Source organism: Lynx rufus, unplaced genomic scaffold (genome assembly GCF_022079265.1).
Source record: "Lynx rufus isolate CCGP_SWC_20201006 ecotype Redwood Valley unplaced genomic scaffold, mLynRuf1.p SCAF_3, whole genome shotgun sequence".
Taxonomy (NCBI): domain Eukaryota; kingdom Metazoa; phylum Chordata; class Mammalia; order Carnivora; family Felidae; genus Lynx; species Lynx rufus.
The window spans coordinates 4,575,292-4,599,978 of NW_025814845.1; positions in this window are offsets into that span (position 1 = coordinate 4,575,292).

A 24,687-nucleotide genomic window follows, 5' to 3' on the forward strand; every position below is an offset into this window, starting at 1 on the left:
CCTACAGGGTATCACAGCTTGAGCTGACCAGATAGCTGCTGTTGTAATTTTTTTCTTTTCTAAGTTTTCTGGAAAATGGAATTTCCCATGTCATGTGCACAACCACAGGTAATAGGCAAATGCTATGTTTGGTTGTGTTCTTTTTTCTTCTTCAGTTCGCTAATCACATTTTCTAAGATTCATGTCTTAAAATAAATCCACTTAATGTGATTGTCAGTGGCTGTTTGAAACTTCACAGGATGCCTTTGTGCCTCCAACACATCTATGCATTGGTCTCTTTGTTTAGATTATGCGACTTTACAGTCTTTGATAGCATGTCCAGTCCAGTTTAAATGCCATCCAAACACTCGGGACAAAAGGGACCCCTCATACCCCCAGCCTCCTCAGGCCCCTCCTCTTTCCACAGGTAATTACAAGCTACCCTATCGGTGCAATAAGTCTCTTATTTTTCCAGCCTGGTTTTAAAAGCCCTTATGTACATAGTGTTATTCTGCCTGTAGGGTTTTTCATTTTGTTTTGGTTTTTTGAGCGTGATTTTTGTTTGTAACCAATTGGAATCATACTGTTTTTCTCACTTAACAATATGTCTCTGAGAAATTTACATGTTAATATAGATCGACTCAGTTATGTTAGAGGCCACGTAGTGTTCTATGCAAGGTCCGAGACTATTAGCCTCTCCCTTATTCATAGGCATTAGGTCGCTTCCTGACTTTTGCTATTCCAAGAAATGCCACGTGGGCATCCTAATGCCTGAGTTGTTAGATTTCAGTGAAAGTGTTTCTCTGGGATAGATCTCTAGAATCATCGATAATGCCAATCTGCAAATGTGCATGGCCAACAGAATGTAAGTTCCATTCCCTAGCCCTTCGCTAAAAAAATGGCTTTGATTAATCTTTGCATTTTTGCCAACCCAGTGGGTGAGGAATAGTATCTTGTTGTTTTAATTTGCATTTCACTGGGCTTGAACAGCTTTTCACATATCTATTGATCTTTCGCATTCTTCCTTCTGTCAGTTTCATGTTCAATTTTTCTATTGGGCTATTGGTCTTTACCTCATTGATTGGTGGGAGTTATTTATGTATCCCAGCTATAACCACTTGCTTATGGTATACATCACAAATGTTTTCTTCTTTTCTAGCTTTCTGCCTGCCTTTGGTTCCTTTGATCACCTCCTTTGAATCCCTCAGCTGGCATTAGGCTCTCCAGCTGTTTGGAATTCCTGTCGAAACTATGCTTAGCTCCATTTACCTCCATCCTGGGAACAATTTACAGAGAGTCTAGCTTTTGGTCCCAGAAGTGCACTTTTGTGTTCTACAGCCAACAGGTCATAGCTCCGCCCTTTGGCTTTACGCCCCCTGTGTCATTTTGGTCAACTAGTCTACATCCTGAATTTAGGACTTCATTTCTCCCAGGGCTTGTGCTGCCCTGAATAGTATGGTGTCGATAACATGGCTTGTGCTCCACTATTCTTCTAGGTCAGCGTCTTACCTCTGGCTGTGAGCAAAGAGGCTGATATTTACGAGCACATCACAATTCAAATACACTCAGTCATCATCATGCCATAATTACTATCACTCCCTAAACAGTCATAATTCTTCACCATTGCTTTCAGTTTTCCAGAACAGAGTTAAATTAATGCTCTTGTTTAAATGACGAGAGAAAAACTAGCGACGTGGTGTTATAGTCAATGCCTTCCTTTCCTTCCTTCTCACATCCAAATGTGTAAAGACTTCTGTGAATTCTAGCTGCTGAAACTCTGGATCGCTGAGTGTACGAAGTACAAAGGCACAAAAATAATATTGAGCGTTTAGGTAAGAGTCAGGAATAGGATGGCAGAAAGAAATCTGGAGAGTGGAGAAGTTTCTGAGGTAGGCATAGAGAATAATCAGCTTTTTGTAGGTCAGAGCAATGACTTTTTGAATCTAATTCCAGATGAAATGGGGGCCATTGGAGGACTTTAATTTGTAGACAAATATGCTCTGGTATTTGTTTCTCAAAAGGTTATCATGGCTGTTGAGTAAAGGAAGGATTTTTAAGGGTCAAGAATTTTGGTAGACATAGTACATGAGGTTTGAAGGTGTGTTCACCGGACAAAGATAAGATGCAAAGCATATTTTCATGTTAACATTTGTCCACTGATGCATCAATCAGAGAAAAATCAATGTCTTTGAGTCATTTTATCTTTAGTATTCTGTTTTCAACCACCAGCTAGAACCTAAGAGTTTACCTTTTGGAGACATGTCCAAGAGGAAGGGTGTTTTCAAGAACAAACACCAATAATAATTATTATTATTTTTTAATTTTAAACATTTCTGTTTGGTTAAAAGTATACTGTTTAGACTCACTACTACCGTTATCCTGACAGAGAAATAATTGATCTTGTCAAGTTAATGGAAATGAATTCATGAGCAGAGGAAATTCTGGTTAATACAGCCCAAGTCAAAAAATGATTAATTCATCTGTGCCCTACATCATGCTTTGCAATTTAAAAAATAAAGTTCTTTCAGATAAAATTGATTGAAGCTGAAGTTAGGTTTTATGTGAATTTTTCATAATGTTCTTGGAACTCTTCATTTTGCGATTAGAGGTTGTAGGAGCAGAGAAAAATCTCCTTCTTCCCTTTTAGTTTCTTTGGCCGGTCTAATAATGAAGTTTCTAGAAGACAGATTAATGGAAAAAAAGAAACAAAAGCTTAATAACACGTATACCTCCTGTATACATGGGAGAGACCCAAGAAAACTGAGTAACTCTCCCACGTGGCCAAAGTCATCACCTTAAATAAACTCTTCAGCTAAAGACAAAAGAAGGTGTTACAGGTGGGAAGTCAGTTATCGAAGGTTACCAGGAAAAGCACAGTAAGCAAGGGTAAGGTTGTTACAAAGATTTAAGGCGTTGCCTTCTCCCCTGATAAGTTTCTGGAGATTTTGCTCCATCCCCCTCTTCCTGGTGTGGTGAGGGCCACACCTTTACAAATGGAGATTTCCCTTATAAATGCAAATGTCTCTTACCAAAGGGTAAATCCTGCTTGGTCTCCGAGTTTCTCCCTCCTTTGCAGTTTCTTAAAAAAATCATCATCCTAAAATAATCGTTATGCCAAAGAGATAGATTTGGCTGATAAATTCTGCTCCCCTATAAGGTCTAATCATAATAGGTTCAGCCATAATTCTTTCATAGGCACAGTGTACTTGCTTTTAGTTTGTTTTTTGTTTTTACAGATTAGCCTGGTGGAATGACCTTAATAACCCTAAATAGGTAGGCTCACACCCACATACCCACACACCGCCGTTTATGTAAGATTTGACATCATGCGAGTTACTTACTTCATCTAAGCGTTATTTTCCTCATGCTGTCTTCCACATGGTGATAATTACAATTTACCTTGATCAGTCCTAGCATCTTGAGATAATCAACTGAGTGTTATGGTTATAAATATTATGAGACATAATTGTGTTGACGTTGCTATTATTATGCAACAAGACTAGACACGATTCAGGATCTGGATGTAAAATTCACTTCATAAAGTGTGTTACCGAAGTACTACTTTGACAGGACAGTTTCTGAAGTATTTTCTCCAATAACCTGGATTGGCTTGGACAGCTTGACTTTAATACATTTCAAGCTATTTTTCCAATTAATGTATGTGGAATGAGTGAGCGAGGCCACCAGATTACATCACTGTGACTTTAGAAACATTCCTTAATTCTATTCACTCTTTTTCTTCCCACAACCTTGGCTCACCATCTCCTGCTCCGAGGGACTCACTACTTTTGCTACCCTCCACTCATTCTTGTACTCCCTTTCCCCAAAGAATGTCACAAATATATCTCATCAATCACTGTTGTGCTCATAAATCTTCCATGGTTCCCTATCGCCTGCAGTATGACAACAGTCTAGCTCCCTACCGTGGCTTGCAAACCCTCTATTGCCCTGATCCGTCTAAATGGCCAATTGCGAAGATTCACCATGGTTTTTTTAACCGCCACTGCAGTGACAAATGCTACTTCTTCCTGCTTGGAATTTCCTTCCGCCCCCTCCTTCACCCAACTGACTCTTATTCATTAATAACCCAGCTCTGGGATAACCTTCTGGACGACAGACATCTTTCACGATCTCTCACTTTTGAGTAATCAACCTCTCCCTCCACTTAGCTAATTGTGTATAACTGTGTATAAGTGTGTATAACTGTCATTTTACATTGTGTCACAACTTTCCAGGGAAGACATGAATTTTGGGATCTCAGGGTCTAGGTGCTGCTCGTCTCTTGAATCTTAGCCAGGGGCCTGGCATCAGGCACTCAAAAATCTGGTGAACTAATTTTCATTGGTTTTAATTTCATTACTAAATCCTTTCCATTTCAACTTGACTAGTATTTATTTTGCACCTGCTCAAGGCCACAGCTGGGGGAAGACCTATAAGATCAACTGTGCACAAAGCACTTGGATCTCTGCCTTTATGGAACTTTCATCTAGGAAGAGACACCGGCCCTGTACGTGTTAATCACAACTGGGATCGTTCACTCAAGGGAAAGCTCCGTGAGAGCAGGAATGTCTCTGTCTCCTAAACTATATGCATTCAATACATACGACTGAATAAATGATTGGGGGTGATGGATTCACCTCAACTCCTACAGATTAGGTTAATGCTTTGCAATTATATCTACTTGCACTTTTCAATCTGGAATCCATTTCGTGCAATGGATCATACCAGAGTCTTTGGCTCTAATTTTAGGAGACAGAATGTTACAGGGCTAGCAGCCATCTGTTTCCTTTGAGCAAATCTACAACAGTAAAGTGTGAGCGCAGATTTTTATAGCATTTATTGCATTTTTATTATAAATTGTTTGCATTATTTATTGAAGAGAATTTAGAAAATAAAAAAAAAAAGGATGGAGAAGAACATTAACATTACGTAGAGGTAATCTCTGGGGACAGTTTGATGCTTTCTCTTCCAGCTCTTACGTGTGTTTGTAGAGAATGTGTGTTGTGTATGTGTATATATACATACGTACACACAGGGTGATCAAGTCTTGAAACATAGGCAAATGCATAACAAACGATTAATTTACGGCATGTTATAATGCTTGATAAAATAATATTATCTAGATTTCCAGAATTTATGGTATATATGACATATGTTAATTGACACATGTTTGGTACATATATGTCGATAGCACTCTTCTCTGCGAATTTAGAAGAGTTTAAGTTCCACCCCCTTTGATTTCACTACCAGGTGCTTTGCTAGACTAAAGCAAGGGTTCTACAAAATTCCGCTTGACACAGAGTGAGTATTTGCACAGAGGCACAAAAACAATGTCACTAATTTTTTTGTTGTAGTTTGAGGAACTCTCACTCTTGCTCCCCCTCCCCCAGAGCCGTCAGACTGACACCCACCAGTGAAGGTGGAAACACAGGTATCTAGATTCAGTGTCCACTGGGCACGCGGCTGGCTTGAATAATAACCCTGCATGCCATGCAGATTTCGGACCATTGGGACCCTGGGCTTCAAATGTTGCATAGAAGACCGAAGGCAGCAGAGTTTTCCATATCGATACAAAAGTGGTAGATGCCACACGCTATTCCTGACCATCCTGACCATTAGTCCCCTCTCCAATAATGTTAATTTCTCCCAATCTTTATGCTAATGAGCACATCCTCTGGTGTAGATTTTAACGATATTTTAAGTGTCCTGTAACCACTCTTAAAGGGAATGATTCTTGATATGCATACTTTTAATTGTTACACAGCAGATGTATCACGTTCCATTTTACCACAAATATTAAACTTTACCTGCAAGCATCACACTATTTATATGGAAGTGTTTTTAAGGGAAATTGCCTTGCAGACATTATAAGCAATTAATAAATTTCTTTGAATTAGATACACCTCTATGTGAACACTTGCATTTATTATGTAAGAATCCATCGATAGATTATGTATGTGATCATATAGTTATAAACACAGAGATGCCTACACATCCCAAAATTACATTATTAAGCGTCAGCTTCAAATATGAGTATTTTTGTTGCACAATTAATGTTGCACAATTTCTACAAATCTCTGCATTTCTGGCATGCTGCTTTCTCCAATTTACCTTACATCTTGAGCGCTGCTTCCTGGCCACGAATATTCTTCAAATGCAAGGTTTAAAGCAAAAACAAAAACAGAAACAACAGTTTGTTCAGGCTTTCTCTCCTAGATATTATGCAGCCCATCTCTTAAGATAAGACCAAAATCGCGACTGTTTATTGCATGTTTGCTAGGCGTCAAAAATGATGTTGAGGATTTGCAAACATTATCTCATTTAACTCTCCCAGATGCAGCTCAAAGGATTTATGTAACTTACCTAAGCCGATAGTCTAATGTTCAAATGTTTTCAAATACTAAACTGCTTTAAAGAGCTTTAGCAAAGTTGATAATTAAGCAGAAGATATGAAATGCGTACTCTATTCGAGGCAGTGTGTGGAGCCATTTTTAAATGCCAACTTATTTAATATTTATTCTCTCCTATAGCTGAGAGCTTGTCCAAGCTTGTTGTACAACCACTATGTACTTTGATCCTTTAAGCAGCTACCTGAGATGGTCTCAAAGAATCAAAGAATGTCAGAACTCTGGGGTTAGCTGTCCAAGTTTGCCTCTAGTGCCACCAGCCTCCAGGAAGAGGGACCTCACTGCCTGCTGAGACAGGCCACCCCCCACCCCCACCCGCCGGCTGCTGGATTGGCTCTAAACCCTGAAGTCCTTGCTTACGGTTAGAAGAGGAGGTGATAGTAATGTCAGAAGATGACCTGAAGATCAGAGTGGGTTTTCCTCACCGAAACCCAAGCTTTTTTAGGATGTGGCTTTCAAGCTGGTGTTGTCTCAAGCCAACCACGTATCCTCTCTCCATCGGGCACATTTTTTCCATGATCAGATGGGCCCCACTGCAATGGAGAGGTTTGGATGGTGGCCTTGGAATGATACACCTGTTTTGTGTCCCACCTGCCATTAACTAGGAGTAGGCAGTGCATTTTTCCTCTAGAAGCCTTGGTCTTCTCAGAAGTACGACGGAGATACCGATAGTTGTCTCGCAGTGTTCTCGTCAAGTTGAGGGAAAACGTATGTGATGCTCCAAGGCCAGTGCTTGAGACATATCAGGTGCCCAATATTTAGTAGATAACACTTAGAGTGACTAATGACAAAATGTTTGACATGTATTCCCTTCATAAATATTTATTAAGCAACCGCTACGTTCCAGGTTCTAGAATAGTTGTCCAAAGGTCACGTGGTAGGTAAAAAGTTCAAGTTACGTAGAGAAATAAGCTCTAGGAATAAGATGATGAAACTTCCGTTCCTCCATCTTCCCTGCAGAAGAGCACCCTTTTAGTGACCTCAAAGTTCTTTCATTAGTTTCCTCCGGTTGCCATAACAAATTACTGAAAACCGGGTGGCTTGAAACAGCAGAAATTCTTTCGTCTCACCTTTCTGGAGGCCGGAATCTGAAATCAAGATGTCAGCAGGGCCGCGTTGCCCCTGAAGACCCGAGGGAGAATCCGCCATTGCCCCTTCCAGTTCCTGGGGGCTCCCGTGTTCCTTGGCTTATGGCAACATCCCTACATTCTCTGCCTGCATGTCGCATGAGCTTCTTCCCTGTGTCTCTTTCTCTGTCATCTCCTTTATGTCTTTTGCAAGGACAACTGCCATTGGAGACACCCTAACCCAGGATGATTTCACCTTGATACTCTTACATTATCTCCATCTGCAAAGGCCCTTATTCCAAATATGGGTGCCTTCCGTGTTCCAGGTGAACATATCTATGGGGAGCTAAAGTTCAGCCCACGGCACCATGGGTTCTCAATCTTTGCCTTGTGGAAAATAAAACTCCGCCACGTTCAAGCATTGGTACATAGAAGACGAAGGAAGGAGACAGGACAGACTAACATACTTTCGATGAAATCATGCTCACCAGGTTATTATTAAATCACAATGGCTTCCACCTCTGCCTCTCTGAACCGTGCTTTGAATCCAGACAGATGTACATTGAACTTGCTTCTCGGCCTCTTAACTTGGTGTGAAAGTATGGGCAAGTGATTTAACCTCTATAGGATTCAGTACCTCGTATATAAAATCGGAATAATAGAGCTGAAGGACAGGGCTGTTGTAAAGATTAAAAGACCCCACGTGCGTAAACCATCGAATCTCCCGACAGGCACGTAACAAACCCTTAGTATGTGGCTGACACATTTGGTCCCGGCCTTTACCGGCTCACCTTTCCAGGCTGGCTTTCCCCTCACCACAGGCAGAAAATCACACCCACCGAATGTGGATTTCATTCTCAGAGGGCAATTTATCTCCTTTGTTTCTAAGTCCTTGGGAGGCAGTAAACTCTCTACCCATGTCCCGCCAGAAAAGGTGAGCCTAATTCTGTCACTCTGAGAATCAGCAGCCCATTTCTCCAATGTCATTCTCTTAGCCCGTCTGCAATTCGTTTAATTGCTCGCTTACCAAGCAGCTCCCAAAGACGAGGACTCCAGCTCATTCTTGGGTCTCCCGGGTCCTACCACGTTCCTGCAACTCAGTTTACAATCACTGCCAACTTCTTATTTTAATTGGCTAACAGGTGTTTAGACCCCACATCCATGCTCTTTTTCTTTTCCTCCTGGCTGAACACTTGCATTTTGTTGTGTATTCTTCATATATTTGAAACCCCAGACAACCTTCTACGCGTACCTGGCTCACGCAGCAAACTCCTCTGCCTTTTCTAGCCATTTATCACAGAGCAAAGCCCAGATTACCACTAAACTGGGCGAGGCGCCACATGCAACCCTGCCTTTCTCCACCGGCTCTGTGTCCTGAGAGGCTGCTTTGAACGGTCGATCTTTTGGGGCAGTCATGCCCTTGGGCTTGGGGTGTGGGGGGGCATATTTTGGGGGAGAGGGGAGGGCAGCCATGGTAAGGCACTGGAACCACTGAGAGGGTGAAGTTGGAGGTCTCGCTTCCCTGACTCCTTTGGGGCTGGGTTGCCTCTATCAAAGCCCTGGCTTTTGGTAGGTGGCCCTTTCCATACAATTCCCTCTTTGGAAGTCAGCGCTGCTCCCTCCCCTCGTTCTGGCTCCCCCCTGTTGCAGGCACCCCGAAGTGAACCTTAAAACTATGACCACATCATTGCAATGAGTCCCTTTCCTGATAGCTCCTCAAACGTCCCAGTGGAGTGTGCCATTTTTTTTTTTCTTTGCTCTTGGGACTCTGCCAGACACGGTAATTAATACCACAGGTGGCACCAGAAAAGAGAGCCTCAAAATGAGATTCTAGGCTTAAGATGTTCAAATGTTGTGAAACACACAAATAGCCTCCTCTCCATGGGGGAAATGGAATAGGAGGAATCTGCGTCCTGCAGAGACATTGTGATCATGAGATTATCACCAGTGAGGCACCGGGTGAAGTTCAAGTGCAGAACATTCTGTCGACAGAACCAAGAAAACCGGACCTACAAAGACATGGCTTTATAGCCCTGCCCTCAGTCCTACGGCAGCTCAGCTCTCTGGACTTTTCCTTCATGTGATCAAAATCAAGGACCCTCCCGTTGACTGAGGTTTCTGTACACCATGCACACGAGCGCACAAACACACCTTTAAATGACACAAAAGAATTTCTATAAATGTTAGCAAGAGGTCGGAGGGATGGAAGAAGAGAAGGAAGAAAGGAGAAAACACCTGCGAGAGATTAAAAGACACGTCCGAGCTCCCAGAGCTGGTAAGTGGTACAACTTGAACCCAGGCTCCTAACCCACATCCACCAACCTTCCCCGCTCTCCGTAGCTGTTCCTCTCAGGGTGGGTAGATTACCCCTGCAGGTACTATCTGCTCAGGCTTGTCTGACCGAAAACTTTCATAGGGTTCTTAAATCCTTAAAAAGAAACTGGCTTCAAAAGACTTTCAATGTTTGCAAACATTACTAGCTGTAGGACAGAGATGAGAGTACAAACCAGTCCCTTGCAACTTTCGAAGCACAATGCAGTTTACCATCATTTCTCCACGTGGGCAGCACCGTCCCTTGTACAGTGCATCAAACATCCACTGTCTTCATGCTGCTCTTTCCGGTTCTCTCTGTAAATATACTCATCACCTTGGAAGGGAGTCCAATGAGTACTTAAAACCCTTTGATGAAAGGCCCCTTAATCGAGTCCTTTGAATAATGAGAAATTACTATCCTTTCACGAGGAATATCCTGGGCAGTGTCCCGTAACGGGCATAGAGATCTGAGAAAACTCTGAAGTCAGGTCTCCGAAACCAACAGTGCTTAATCATTCCAGACCTTCCTAGACTTACGGCGGGGTTACATCCCAATGAACCCACGGCACACTGGAAATATTGTAAGTGGCAAATACCTTTACTCCATCTGTAACCCACGGAACATCAGAAGGTAGTCTAGCCCACCTTAAACAGGCTCAGAACACTTCTATTAGCCTACAGTTGGACAAAATCGTCTCACAATAAACTCTCTTCCATAACAGTGTTATAAAGGAGTGTTATTTATTTATTTATTTATTATTTATTTTGGGGGAGAGGGGCAGAGACAGAGAGAGAGAGAGAGAAAGAGAGAGAGAGAGAGAGAGAGAGAGAATCCCAAGCAGGCTCCATTCATGCCCAGTGTGGACCCCAACACAGGGCACCATTTCATGACCGGGAGATCATGACCTGAGCCGAAATCAAGAATTGGATGCTTAACCAACCGAGCCACCCAGGTTCTCTCTCTCAATGCAACTTATAGAATTCTCTACTGAGGGCGAGACAGAAAATGGTCGTATGGTCCCAGAATGGCTGTCGATGGGTCGGCCGTCTATCCTCCTGACCGCGTGGCGGACCGGGAGCTGAGGTTGCTGCAATCACCCAGCAGCATGCGAGAGGATCCTACCGCATAGCACTAGCCCAGGGGAAGATACAAATTCCAAACTCGGGGCTCCTGGGGGGCTCAGTCGGTTGAGGCTCCGACTTTGGCTCAGGTCATGATCTCGCGGTCCGTGAGTTCGAGCCCCGCATCGGGCTCTGTGCTGACCACTCAGAGTCCAGAGCCTGCTTTGGATTCTGTGTCTCCCTCTCTCTCTGACCCTCCCCCATTCATGCTCTGTCTCTCTGTGTCTCAAAAATAAATAAATGTTAAAGTTCCAAACTCGGAGTACAGTTTCCATGGAAGGCATGTTGCCTTCACATCGTTGTAAAGTCAAAAAATTGTAAGTCGAACCGTTGTAAGTGGGGGCCGTCTGTACGGCTGTGATTGCCGATGAGCTCCATTTCTCCAGCTTGGAAAAGGAGCACATGTTGGATTCTTTCGGGAAATCACATCCACTGGTCACACAGACAGACTGCAAGCCAGCCACCTGCGACGCTGAAGGTACTCCCTTAGGAGTGAGAGAGCCCTCAGTCAAATCTCGGGACCGCCTATGACCTTGGGGAAGCCATCAGCTTCTCTCAGTTTCTTCATCCGTAAAATAGGAAGAAGTTAGAGTTTTGACAGCCACGTGAGGAGCTTTTTTTAATCTGAAAAATGCCACATGAATGTAAGTTATCACCTTCACCAATGTCATCGCTGTGAACACGATAATCATAACGTGGCTCTGGTTTCTGCTTTATCCTTTTGCTCGATTACTTAGTTTTGATATTTGCTTCTATTATAAGTCCTACCTGATTATTTTAGGCATAGCAATTCCATAAAAAAGAAATTCACCATGAAATTATCTTCCTTTCTCTCTCCCTCTTCCCTCCTCCCAACTTTTTAGAATTTTTTCTTCCTTCCTTCCTTCCTTCCTTCCTCCTTCCCTCCCTCCCCCCCCTCCCTCCCTCCCTCTCTCCTTCCTCCTTCCCTCCCTCCTTCCTTCTCCCCCTCCCTCCTTCCCCTTCTTTCCTTCCTTCTTTCCTTCCTTCTTTCCTTCCTTCCTTCCTCCTTCCCTCCCTTCCTCCCTCCCTCCCTTCCTCCCTCCCTCGCTCCCTCCTTCCTCCTTCCCTCCCTCCTTCCCTCCCCCCTCTCTCCCTCCTTTCCCTTCTTCCCTTCCTTCCTTCCTTCTTTCCTTCCTTCCTGTTTCTCAGTTCTCTCATTAGAATGGCCAACAACATTCGTCTACATTCTCACCAATACCAAACATTATTTCCGGTAGGTTTTGTGTAAGGATACTGTGTAACACACCATCCTGAACTCAGTGGCATGCTTCACACTGTAGAATTTATTTCTTGCTTACATGGCTCTGTATTGGCTGGAGTTGGTCAGACGAGATGAGACGGGGCTTAGTTTAGCTGGGCTCCAAGATCTGAGACAGATTTAGATTTGCTCCACTGTCTCTTAACCACTCAGGTATCCGAACCAGCAGGTACCTGGGGAATGTTCTTCTCATCATGGAAAGGAGGTGTGCAACAGTATAATCTCTACCATGTGAACACATGCTATGCCATTGTTACATTAATATCCACCAGATGATTAAATTTAATTAATTGATTGAATCGAGTCATATAGTCAAGTCTCCCGTCAAGGAGCAAGGAAGTATAATCAACACACCTAATAACAGGGCAAACCCAAATCAATAGAGTACCAAGGGAAGAACTATTTGCTGAATATAGTCTACTGCACCATAGATAGTATCATTTAAAAATATTTGCCAAACTGGGGCACCTGGGTGGCCCAGTCGGTTGAGCGTCCAACTTCGGCTCAGGTCACGATCTCATGGTTTGTGTGTTCGAGCCCCACGTCGGGCTCTGTGCTGACAGCATGCTTCAGATTCTGTGTCTCCTCCTCTCTCTGCCTCTCCCCTGGTCATGCTCTGTCTCTCTCTGTCTACAATAAATAAACGTTAAACAAATTTTAAAAAAATCTTTGCCAAACTGATCTAGTAGATTTTACCTGTATTTCTTTCGTGTCTTCTAAGACAAACTTTTTATGTGATTTTTTTTAAACATTTATTGTATTTCTTTTGTAAATCACCCTTTCATGCTGGTTCGGTGGGGATGTTTCCCACCATGAGTTGTATAAACGGAGGATATTCATCCTTCCATGTATGAAGGCAAATTGTTGCAAATGTTCCTGTTTTTCAACTTTGTATGTTATGCCATAACATGCATGCTTAAATGTTTTCTATGTTTTTTTTTTTTTTAATTTTTTTTTCAATGTTTATTTTATTTTTTGGGACAGAGGGAGACAGAGCATGAACGGGGGAGGGGCAGAGAGAGAGGGAGACACAGAATCGGAAACAGGCTCCAGGCTCTGAGCCATTAGCCCAGAGCCCGACGCGGGGCTCGAACTCACGGACCGCGAGATCGTGACCTGGCTGAAGTCGGATGCTTAACCGACTGCGCCACCCAGGCGCCCCATTGTTTTCTATGTTTAATGTGTGGCATTTTTAGTTTCTGATTTCTGCCTTCAAAATCATGCATAGAAAGACTCCCTGTCACAAAATCATACACCTGTGTTTCCTTCTGGTTCTATTTGATTTTCATTCTTTTACAGCACACATAGGGTTTTTTAATTATGTTTTTCCCTCTAGGACAGGCTTGAGAAAGGGATTCTTTTGTATTCCCAAATAAATAACCATATTTTATGCTTAAGATGGGCCTTAAAGGAGAAATTAGGCAAAAGAGTGAATAAACTGAGTTGGGGGTGGGGCGGGGGGATAGTGAAGGGAAATTAGGTCATTCTGAGTACGAGTGAGCCAGCCAGGCCTGCTACAGAAGAGTGGGCAGGGGGCTTTCGATGTTCACATCCGCCAGGGCATGGGCTTGGTATGGGGCTGTGGCGAGAGAGGTCAGGGGCCAAATCACAGTGGGCTCAAGGTCACAGCGAGGACTCCAGAGTTTACTCCGAGGGTGACAGACAGCCTCATTTGCTCCGTGTTTGTGCTAGTCACTTCTAACTCCAAGGACCCCTCCAGCAGGGAACAGGTTAGAGACCCAGCCTCCAGAGCACACAGTCTATTCTTAGCAGCCGGCTCCACTTTCTGCTAAGAGAGAAAGAAAGAGCCCTCTGATGCCTGCTGGGCTACTCACCAGACCAAAGGCTTGGCTCAGAGAAAGGAAGAAACCAGAGAACTGCCCGCGGTTTGGGGTTGGGGAGCAATACACTGGCCGCCCCAGGAAAGGAGGTCCCTCCCCGGGGCAGCCAATGAAATCTGCATATCATCCTGAGTTCTGGAGATCTGAAGCCCACATCAAAATGCAGAAGAAAACTCGCCTGAGCAAAGCCACGTCCTGATGCTTCTGGGGGGCATCGGATTGAATTCAATCAAAGTGCAACAAGGAGGGTGAGCCCCTGCAGAGAAAATTCACATTGGATCTCCAGTTCCCAAAGAGGCCCATGATTCAATTCAAAGCGTTTTAATTGACGAGTAGCACCGGCTGGCAGCTAAGCCAGAGCCCTGGGGCTGCAGGGGAACAAAACAAGATTCCCAGCCCCAAGGAGTTCACCGTCTAACGGACAAGACCCGACTGTATACAAGCCACGCCAGGGCTTGTGCTAAACAAGAAATTTAAAAAAGCTGGTACCAGGTTAACAAAGACAGAGAGACAGAGAGAGAGAGAAGAGAGAGAGAGAGAGTGATTTGGACCAAGTAATCAGGGCGGCCATCGTGTAACACAACCAGGGTTGGCTACATGCTTCGAGGGCCCTGCACCCAGTGAAACTATGAATCCCTTGTTCAAAACACAGAAGTAGAAATACCGTCAAAGAAGTGAAAAGGAAACCTTTCCCTTTTCTTCCGTGGCCTCTCAAGTTGTCACGGTGCTTTTGTTGGCAGTTAGTGACGTTCCCGCTCAATAAAAATTAAAATTCTCAATTACCAGCCTGAAGTTTCCCATTCAGCCCCGCAACGTGCAGTGCCAGTCTCAAGTGCATGGACAAGAGCGTTGACTCATAATCAGAAACGCTGAAATTGCGCAACTTGTCCCTTACAATTCTTCTGTCTCTTCCGTGCATATGTACCCCATCCTTACCCCAACAGTCGGGATGGTGAATGGAGTCAGCTCAGCTATCCTCTTTCGCACACCCAGCCAGCACTCTTCTTTGCCTCCCTGATGAGTAGGGAAAGGCTGGCTGGATGGCCCCATCTTCCTTTTCCTTCTATGTCAGCATTTTCAGTGGGACTGATGGGCTAATTCAAGGAAGGGACGCAGTAGGAAAGGACGTGCGCTCTACGGTTCTTGGTCTTTTGTGTTTCTTTGAACGACGTCGCCTTGTTTCTGTTCGAAGCGAGTTCTGGTTCAAACACAAAGCCTAGTTCTGAGCTGCCAGCACCTTCTATTCAAGCAGAGACGCGACTCCCTTGCCTGACATTGACTTGGAGTCTCACTGAACTCCCACGCAGCGCGGGTCCACCAGAATTCTGTGCTCACGGAGGCTGGCAGCGCTACGCAAATGGGGGGCAAGGAATAGCGTGCGCGTGCCACATTTACCTCCTCTGCTCATGCGCACACCGTGTTGTGCCCTTGGTCTTCACCCACAGAACACCAGTCCAAATACAAAATTATTAAGAATTTCAAGAAGATGGGGGCACATGGGGGGCTCAGTCGGGTACGTGTCAGACTCTTGATCTGGGCTCAGGTCATGATCTCATGGTTCACGGGTTTGAGCCCCACAACAGGCTCCGGGCTGACAGTGCAGCGCTTGCTTGGGATTCTCTCTCCCTCTCTCTCAGCCCCTCCCCTACTCACACACGTGCACACGCGTGCTCGCGCGCGCGCGCTGTCTCTCTCTCTCAAAATAAATAAATAAACATAAGAAAAAAGAATTTCAAGAAGGTGACGGCTGGTCATTAAACCAAGCAAGGTGCGTGTCTGAGAACCAGGCTCTCTGCCTGATCCCACAGATCATGCGTCCCCAAAGCTGGTTCTAACAACAGCTGACAAGTGCTTGTTTCTGAACAACCCCTTAGACTCAGTGCCGTGATAGGTACCGTCTATGTCACTTAATTTTGTGTTCACATAACCTTTAAGTATCTCCATTATATGGATGCGGGGACTGAGGCTTAAGAGATGAACTATCTACATCAAGAGCTCACAGAGGGCAAGTGAGGAAGCTCGACTCCAACACCTGCTGTCTGACCCCTGGTGCCAAGTCCTGGATTTTCTCTTCATGAAGGTAAAAGAGGTACAGACAAGCCTTCCAGAGAGAGTGGGGAGAGTGCAAGCTTGGTGTGGGTGCACCTGCATTAATCAACTGTGAAAGGATGTACACATTTCTCATTTAGTCAACACCTTCTGGAATATGTGGGTGAAAGTGGCATTTGAGCAATTTCTTGGGGCAGAGGGAAACCATTTTTTTAAATACTTTGCTTTGAGAATCATTCTATTCCCACCCTGAGAGAATCCCACGAATTCTGTGAAATTCAAGCAACAATGCTTGGCATGTAGGGTTGCTGTGAGAAGCAAAAGAGAGAGGCCATGCCGAGGATTTAAGGCAATTCTTCACATAAAAAATAAGTGCTTGTAAATAGTAAGCAATGCTTTTTTTTTTTTTTTTTTTTTAAGTACCATTTTAAGAACAAACAGGTTATCCAAACCAGGCCAGTCAAAGCCCTCCCTAGAACTTCAGCTGGAACTCTTTAGAAAATTTCTCTCTGTCTCTCTCTCTGGGATCACAAGCTGTCACAATCCAGGCAGTCTATAGCTTCTAGAGGCCAGCCTGATTCTATACGGGGAGACTCAGAATGAGGCCAAGCAGAGAGAAGCAAGGCTGAAAACGGACGAGAGAGAGGACCCGATCACGTTAGGTGAACTCCCATATCTAGCCATACCTGAAGCTAACGCTTCTTGGATTTCCAGGCACATCCCCTTTTCTCTCCTAATTTCGTGTGAGTTGTGCCTTCGTCACCTGTAACCGATGAAAGGGCTCTGGTTAGTAGCGGATGATTTGCCGTAAGGACGTGCTAGCATCCACACTGGCAAAGTTAGACAGCTGTGGTTATTTGTCCACTCATTTATTCGTTGCCAAATGAATTGACTCATTTGGTGAATCAGTCAACGGGGTGTGCTTCGTAATGGGGTGTGCTGGGTACAGTGCAGCACGCAGAACTCTCAGGAAGGTGCAAGATGCTAACGAATCATGACACGTTCCATAGCTGGATTGCCAAACATCCCAGTTTGCCATGGATGGTGTGACAGGACAACACCTGTTGTTCCATAATAACTATGGATAGTATCCCATTTCCTCTCAAAGGGTTTGGTTTAGAAACCAAATCACACAGCCCTGTACTATATTGGCATCGTATGTACGATGTGGTGGCAGCTTCGGGCGAAGAAAGATGTAAGAATATAAGTTCCATATGGGTGGAGGGTTTACCTGTTCCGTTTTATGCTCTATCTGCCCGCCATACATCAGGGGCTCAACGAGTATTCGTTGAATGAATGAGGAAAATGCAGCCTGGAGACTCAGGGTAAAGAGGGAGCACTGGCCTGGAGACTAGAAGGCTAGGGAGGGGTTTTCATGTGGGAACAGACAGAGGACAAAGCATCTGCGAAAGTAGAAGGGTGTGACAAAGCATGCCTGCTTAGGGTCTAGGTGAGTCTGGTGCGGCAGGACCACACGCAGTGCATGTTGGGAAGAGAAGGAAGGCGAACCCCCAGGAAGACAGAACCCCAGAACCTAGAAAGTTTGTCTGTCTTCAAAAAAGAAAGAATAAGGAAGACAAATAGAAACTTCATTTTGAAGATGATGGCAAGCCATAGGGAGTCTTTTTCTTTTTTAGTTTTTTTAATGTTTATTTTTGAGAGAGAGAGAGAGAGAGAGAGAGAGAGAGACAGGGTGTGAGCGGCGGAGAGGCAGAGAAAGAGGGAGACACAGAATCCGAAGCAGGCTCCGGGCTCCGAGCTGTCAGCACAGAGCCCGATGAGGGGTTCGCACAGAGGTGGGGTTCACACAGACCCCGATGCAGGGCTGCACGGCCTGAACCCACAAACCATGAGATCATGACCGGAGCCGAAGTCGGACGCCTGAGCCCCCCAGGAGCCCCAAGCCATGGGGAGTCTTAAGCAAGCTAGCACTTTCTATACCAAAGGAGACTATTTTTGCTGAAGTGGCAACAAGGACCCAGAAAGAGAGAGAGAGAGAGAGAGAGAGAAATAGGGATAGAAAGACTCCCTAGAGACCGCGTGAGAATCTAAGGCTTTGCTTGACCCCGCTGCTCCTTGAGGATGCTTGCACAGACCTCTGGCCGGGCAGGAGGAATAAAGATAACCCATAATTCTTTTTCTTTAATGAAAATCGGTGCATTCAATTGAAAAGAATACATTTTGAAATTGTTCTAAACTTGTTTTTTCCACTTTTTTTTCCTATCGCCTGTTGTACAAAACGTTGGCAATAGTGAGTGATGTGCTTTTAAGATATTCTTATACGGCAAAACAAAATGATACTGATCCTATGTCACTAGTGACCCCTGCACGGTTACAAGCCCTACAGTTTGGGGGAATTGTTATGCATCTGTCAAAACACTAAGTTTATTCCCTCTGGTCTAAGGAAGAGTCGACACATTGCTGAGCTCAGGGATTGACAGCTGGGTGGCAAACAGGGGACAGGTTTGAGAGGTAGTACATAGAAGGACAGGTCAGTGATTGATTCTACATCAGGAGTAAGACTTCTACTTCAGTTGTCTGGATTCTTCAATTGCGTATGAGTTTTTATGCCTAGCCCAAATAAAGCAAATAATCCCTTCTTTTGTATCCATTTGTGTTTTCCTACGTAGCGATTTCCTGCATTGAAACTATCATATTCTGCTTCCTTGTTGAATATAAATATTTTCATCTCTTGGATGGATAAACAAAGAAGTGATATGTAAAGCCATGCTTACACATATCATCTGGCACTCTATACTTCAAGAACAAGACACATTCCTTTTTCATATATAATAGCATGCCATTTGATATATATATTGATTTATGTAAACACTTGGGAAAGCAGAGCTTGGTTTACATTTTTGAATAATTTCTTTACTCTTTAAAGGAAGTATCTTTCAAAGATACATGGCCCAGGGGCCAATATTCATCTTTCGGATTTCAGTTTTAGTCAGCAGAGAGAAAGGTTGCTGCTGCTAAATCATCAGCTCTTATGAGCTCTGTACTGGGATCGCGAAGCTTTATCGGAGCAAATAGACAAGTTTCTGCTCACGGTACGTCTCAGTCCCCAGCTGTCTAACCTAGCCATCTGCAATTTCTTTGGTAAGGCAAAGAGGGAAGCACCTCATTAATCGTTATTATTAACTGGAAGTCCAAATTGACATGGATTAACCTTCCATCTGAGGATTTCCCCACACTCGTCAATCATCTCTGATAGTGGGATATAGACGCCCAGTGTTTTTATTTGTGTTTTCCTGGTGACTGGAGAACAGGCAACTGAAACTGAAAATTCACTGCCTTGACTTCTACCCAGAGGGTCCCTGCAAAAGTGTAAGACAACCCAGAAAATATTTACAGAAAAAAAAATTAGAAGCACATTTTTTTCTTCTAAGCCAAATGGGGAATAATAACAACTGTGCAGCTGTAACGATCGTGGTGATGGGAAAGTGAAGCTTAGTTCATGTTTGGGGCGACACATGTGTGCTGGGTCAGAAAGGGAGGACCATGGCCAGGGACTATGAATATAGCAGGAAGCAAGCAGGGAGGAGAGACCAGGCAGAAACGATATGGTCAATGCCAATCAGAAGACAGAATTCATGAACTGTGGCGGGTGGCATCTGTCCCCAGGAGACAGCCAGCATGGTAGATGGCTGTCAGCACAACCTAAGAGGGAGAAATGGAGGGGCCTCAACTAAGACAACCGAGACCAGAGGCCAGGAATCATCTTGCTTCAAATGTCTAGGACTCAGAGCACTCTGTAGTCAGTTAAAGGAATAAAAGGCATTATAAGGAGATTAGGGAAGGCATCCCAGGTCATGGAGTGGGGGGAGCCCCTCAGGGACTCTACCAGTAGGAGAACTGGAAGTACAAGGTCAGTTTCAAAGATGGGTGTCTGGGTCTACTCCAGGGCTTTAACGGCCCCTTCAAATGAGTTCCCCAGCAGAGGCACCATAAAAAGGTACCTATTCGTGCCATTCGTGACATTGATATGTCAGGGCACCTTTATGGATACCTCCACGGTCTGTCCATCATACCAAGTCACTGTCCCCTCAGGTCATTGATTTGGATCTTTCACTTTGAAGTCATTCTCATTTCCCTGCTTGACTCCTTTGATTTGATTCTTCCCTACCACACTCTACCTGGTTCCTCTTTCACCACCCCCTCCTGCCATTAGACCCCAAATTCCATGAGGCCAAGGATCACATCTGTATTTTTCATTTTTCCCCCAGTGCCTGGTGTGGTATGTAGCAGAGTTCTTGGTCCACATGAATGGGTGAATGGTTATGCGTTTTGACATCATTCTTTACACTACTTTTGTTATCCCTGCTAGAATAAAAAAGGATAGCATGTCTGTTGTCCCTTTACCTGGCACCATGGTGGCATCCATTCCTTATATCAGAAGTCACCACCTATGATGGCAATTTAAGAACGAGGCCAAGACGATAGTGAACAAGACAGCAATTGCATGAGTACATCAGAGATCCAAGGAACAAAATGGGGGCCAGAGCAATAGCTGGACTTGGAACAGATCAACCAAATCTTTCTGTACTTAAGTAAGATCCAGGGACGATAGTGAGGTAGGTGTCCTTGACGAGTACTAGCTGAATGAAGCTCTGGGGCAAGGAGTGAGTAGGACAGACAACATGGACAACTGAACAGGTGCTGCTTCTTGGCTGGCCATACTGCTTAGGCAATGGCGGAAGAGTGTAAAGGAAGCAAAGTGACTGCTACCTTCTCCCTTATGCAGCCACCCATTCTCTGCCTCCACAGCTCCATACAGCTAGGCATCTTCAATATAACAAGAAGTGGCTCAAAACTCAATGCTACTACTACTGTAAGAATGAGTCAAGTCCACAAAGACTTCCTCGACACTTCCCAGGTTCCTGAAAGTCAAGGGCATGGCATCAAGTGCATAATTCTGGCATTGTGAGAATCTGCAGCGATGACTCAAGATAATCTCTCCTATCTCGACCTAATGGGTTGCCAATCTAGGGAGCTCTTGCAAATGCAAATCTGACCACATCATCTCCTCTTTGTAATCCCTCGGGGACTGACCATCAGCTCCATCACGAGGTACAAATTCCCGCCAAGAGCAGACCGTGAGCCTTGTCCCTCTCTGTGTCCCTGCTTGCTGTCATGCCTCTCTTTCATGGCCTGCTAGCCTTCTTTTTATTTCTTGAAAATTCCAAGCTTGCTTTTCTCTAAGGGCATTGCACCTGCTGTTTCCTATGTTTAGAATCATCTTGCATCAAATCTTAAACGTGAATGGGCCAGTGTCATACTTCGGGTCACAACTCAAAGGTCACTTCTGCAGAGAAGCCTCCTCTAACTATCCTATCAATAGTAGTATCTCCTGTTGAGAAGGAGACGGAGATTTCATATGTTTATTGTCTCCATGGTAGCTATCACTAGATAAAATAATAATAATTATTATTATTATTACATTCACATGTGGAATAAAAAAAAGAGATGAACATAGGGGAAGGAAAGAAAAAATAACATAAAAACAGAGAGGGAAGCCAACCATAAGAGACTTTTAAAGACAGGAAACAAACTGAGGGTCGCTGGAGGGGAGGGGAGTGGGGGGATGGGCTAAATGGGTGATGGGCATTAAGGAAGGCGCTTGTTGGGACGAGCATTGGGTGTCAGATGCAAGAGAGGAATCACTGGATTCTACTCCTGAAACCAATATTACGCTGTATATTAACTAACTTGAATTAAATAAATACATTTTTATTAAATAGATAAAATGATGATGCGGTAGCATTTGCTTCCCTGATAATTGGCCATCGCTCAAAAACATGTGCCCCAAGACAGTGGGGATCTTGAGGGCTTGCCCCTTGCTCTGGAAACATCTCTTAGAAGAGGACGCAGCAAAGAGTGAATACCCAATACAGGTGTATTGAATGAATGAATGAATGAATGAATGAACGAACAGATGAGTCAGGCCTGGATGACAGGAGCCACACCCTGGGGTCAAGTTCTGGGATACAGCAGCAAAAAGTGTACACATTGTTCAAATCCAGGTCTCTGAATTCAACACCTCTGCTCCTTCTTTGCAACTGTTTAGTCCTGACCCTGCTATGCCCCAGTTAAATGGACCCCGGATGACAACAGAGGAAGCCCCAATTATGTGTGGTTTCATCTCCCTTCTTGAAAATCCCGTCTTCTGAAATCCCAACTGTTCATGAGCAGCACACATGCCCAGTGCTTCGAGTGTGGAATGCCTCTTCCTCTCCTTAATATCGTAAAAAAATGTCTGATTTATCATCACCTCCGGAAAACCTCCCAGGACCCCAGTAATTCCATGTCTTCCCCTGTTATTATTATTAAAAAATTTTTTTAATCTTATTTATTTTTGAGAGAGTGAGAGAGAGACAGAGGAGGAACAAAGAGAGAGGGAGACACAGAATCCGAAGCAGGCTCCAGTCTCCGAGCTGTCAGCCCGGAGCCCGATGTGGGGCTCAAACTCACAACCGTGAGATCATGACCTGAGCCAAAGTCGGACGCTTAACCAACTAAGCCACCCAGGCACCCCTCTCTGGGTTTAATCGATATGCTGTATTTACTTAGACCTTTGCCCTCCAAAATTCTGAATTTCAAGTATTTACAAGTATGGCAGTCTTCTGATCTTACACAGCTAGTTCCTTGACGTCAGACACTGTGTGTAATTTATCTTGAGAGTGATTGGCTAAGTGCATTGCCAATAGAATCCTAGGTTAAAATCCTGATTATCCAGGTGACTTTAGTAAAATACTTAACCTCTCTGTGATTTCATTTTCTCATTTATAAATTGGGGGTGAAAACAGCATCAGTCTCATAGTACTGTATTTTATTTAAAAAAAAATTATGTTTACTTATTTCGAGAGAGCGTCAAAGTACGAATGGGTGAAGGGCAGAGAGAGAGAGAGGGAGGCACAGAATCGGAAGCAGGCTCCAGGCTCTGAAACGTCAGCACAGAGCCCGATGCAGGGCTCAAACTCATGAACTGTGAGATCATAAGCTGAGCCGAAGTTGGACGCTTACCCGACTGAGCCACCCAGGTGCCTCTCATGGTACTATATTGAAATAAATCACTTAGAACAGTATCTGGCATATAGCAAGATCCTATCGGTATTAGTTATTATTACCTTTTTTTGTTCCTAATTACTTGCATAACGCTTGGTATGGAGGTGCTCCATACATATCTGAATATAACTGGGGAGGAGGAGGAAGCATAAAGCAATCACAAAGTAGCATATTCGTTTCCTAGGACTACCTGGGAAGTGCTTAAACCATCAGAAATGCACTCTCTCACATTTCGGTAAAACTGTACGTTCAGGGTGTCGCCAGAGCTGTGTTCTGAGCCTGAGTAGAATGCCTCTCTTCTCTTCCTAGTGTCTGCGGGTCGCCAGCAGTTTGTCGCTCCTGTGGCTGGCAACTCCGTCACCCCGCTCACTGCCTCCGTCTTCACCCGCCTCCCCTGGGTCTGCATTGTGGTGTCTGTGTCTAAATTTCCCTCTTCTTATATGGATGCCAGTTATGTTGGATTAAGGCCAAGCTATGCCAGTATGGCCTTATCTTAATGAGTAACATCTGAAATGAGGTCTGGGGGTTAGGACTTCAGCATATCTTTCCATGGGGACGGTTCAAACCACAACGAACTTGGCCCGCACCTTGCGTATCCCTACTCAACAGTCCATTATTTTGTCCGGCCCTCCCACGAACCTCCGTCTAGGCGATTTCCCCAGAGGTTAAGAGCCTTCCCAGGGATCAAAGCTACTAAGCTGCACTGAAGAATGCAAGCTCGACTCTCCTCACCTTGCCTTTTGGAGATCTCTCTCTTCCAGAATGTCTCTTCACTAAGTCTATGCAGAGACAGATATTAGGCTCTGTTCTGGGTTAGGCACTGCCCTGCCTGCCCTGGGAGAATCAAGGAATGGGAGCACACCCTGAGGGCAAGGCTTTCATGATGGGTGATAGTTACTGGCAAGTCGGAGGAGACACGTTTCTTGGCCAAAGTGAAGCCAGCCTATTATATGGAATTGGCCAGAGATAGCAGCATCCTAGAGAACGTGGCTGGGAATTCCTCCCCTCCTTTCTTCCCTTTTCTCCATCCTTCTTCCCCTTCCTTTTGCTTCTTTCCTCTTCTCTCATCTCCCTCCACCCTTCCTTCTCAACTTTTCCTTGCATTTCTCCCTCTACCCACACATTTGAAACTACTGACCCATGTCGTGTGTCTAATTATTTTCAATATGTATTTCTTGAGAAACAACTCTTAAGACTTGCCCGGGATGTCCTGTTTATTCTTCCAACATTTAACCAGAGCTATAACTCCTAAGCAGTTCTGTCCTTGCTCTACAGATGAGGAAACACACTTAAAGGATTACTTGAGTTGCCCAAGCCAACTCAGCTAGTCCAACGGTTTGAAGTATTCTGAGCAAGCCAAGGTCCCCCTCCATTCCACTCTGCTGTTGCTAGTAACAAAAAGCTGTGAATGATTGGACACCAAAAGCAAAGGGAACAATAATAAAAATGAACAATCTAACATCAAACTAACAAGGTTCTGCACAGAGAAGGAAATCATCAACAAAACGGTAGGATAGGCTACCTACCAAATGGGAGAAAATATTTACAAATTGCATATCTGA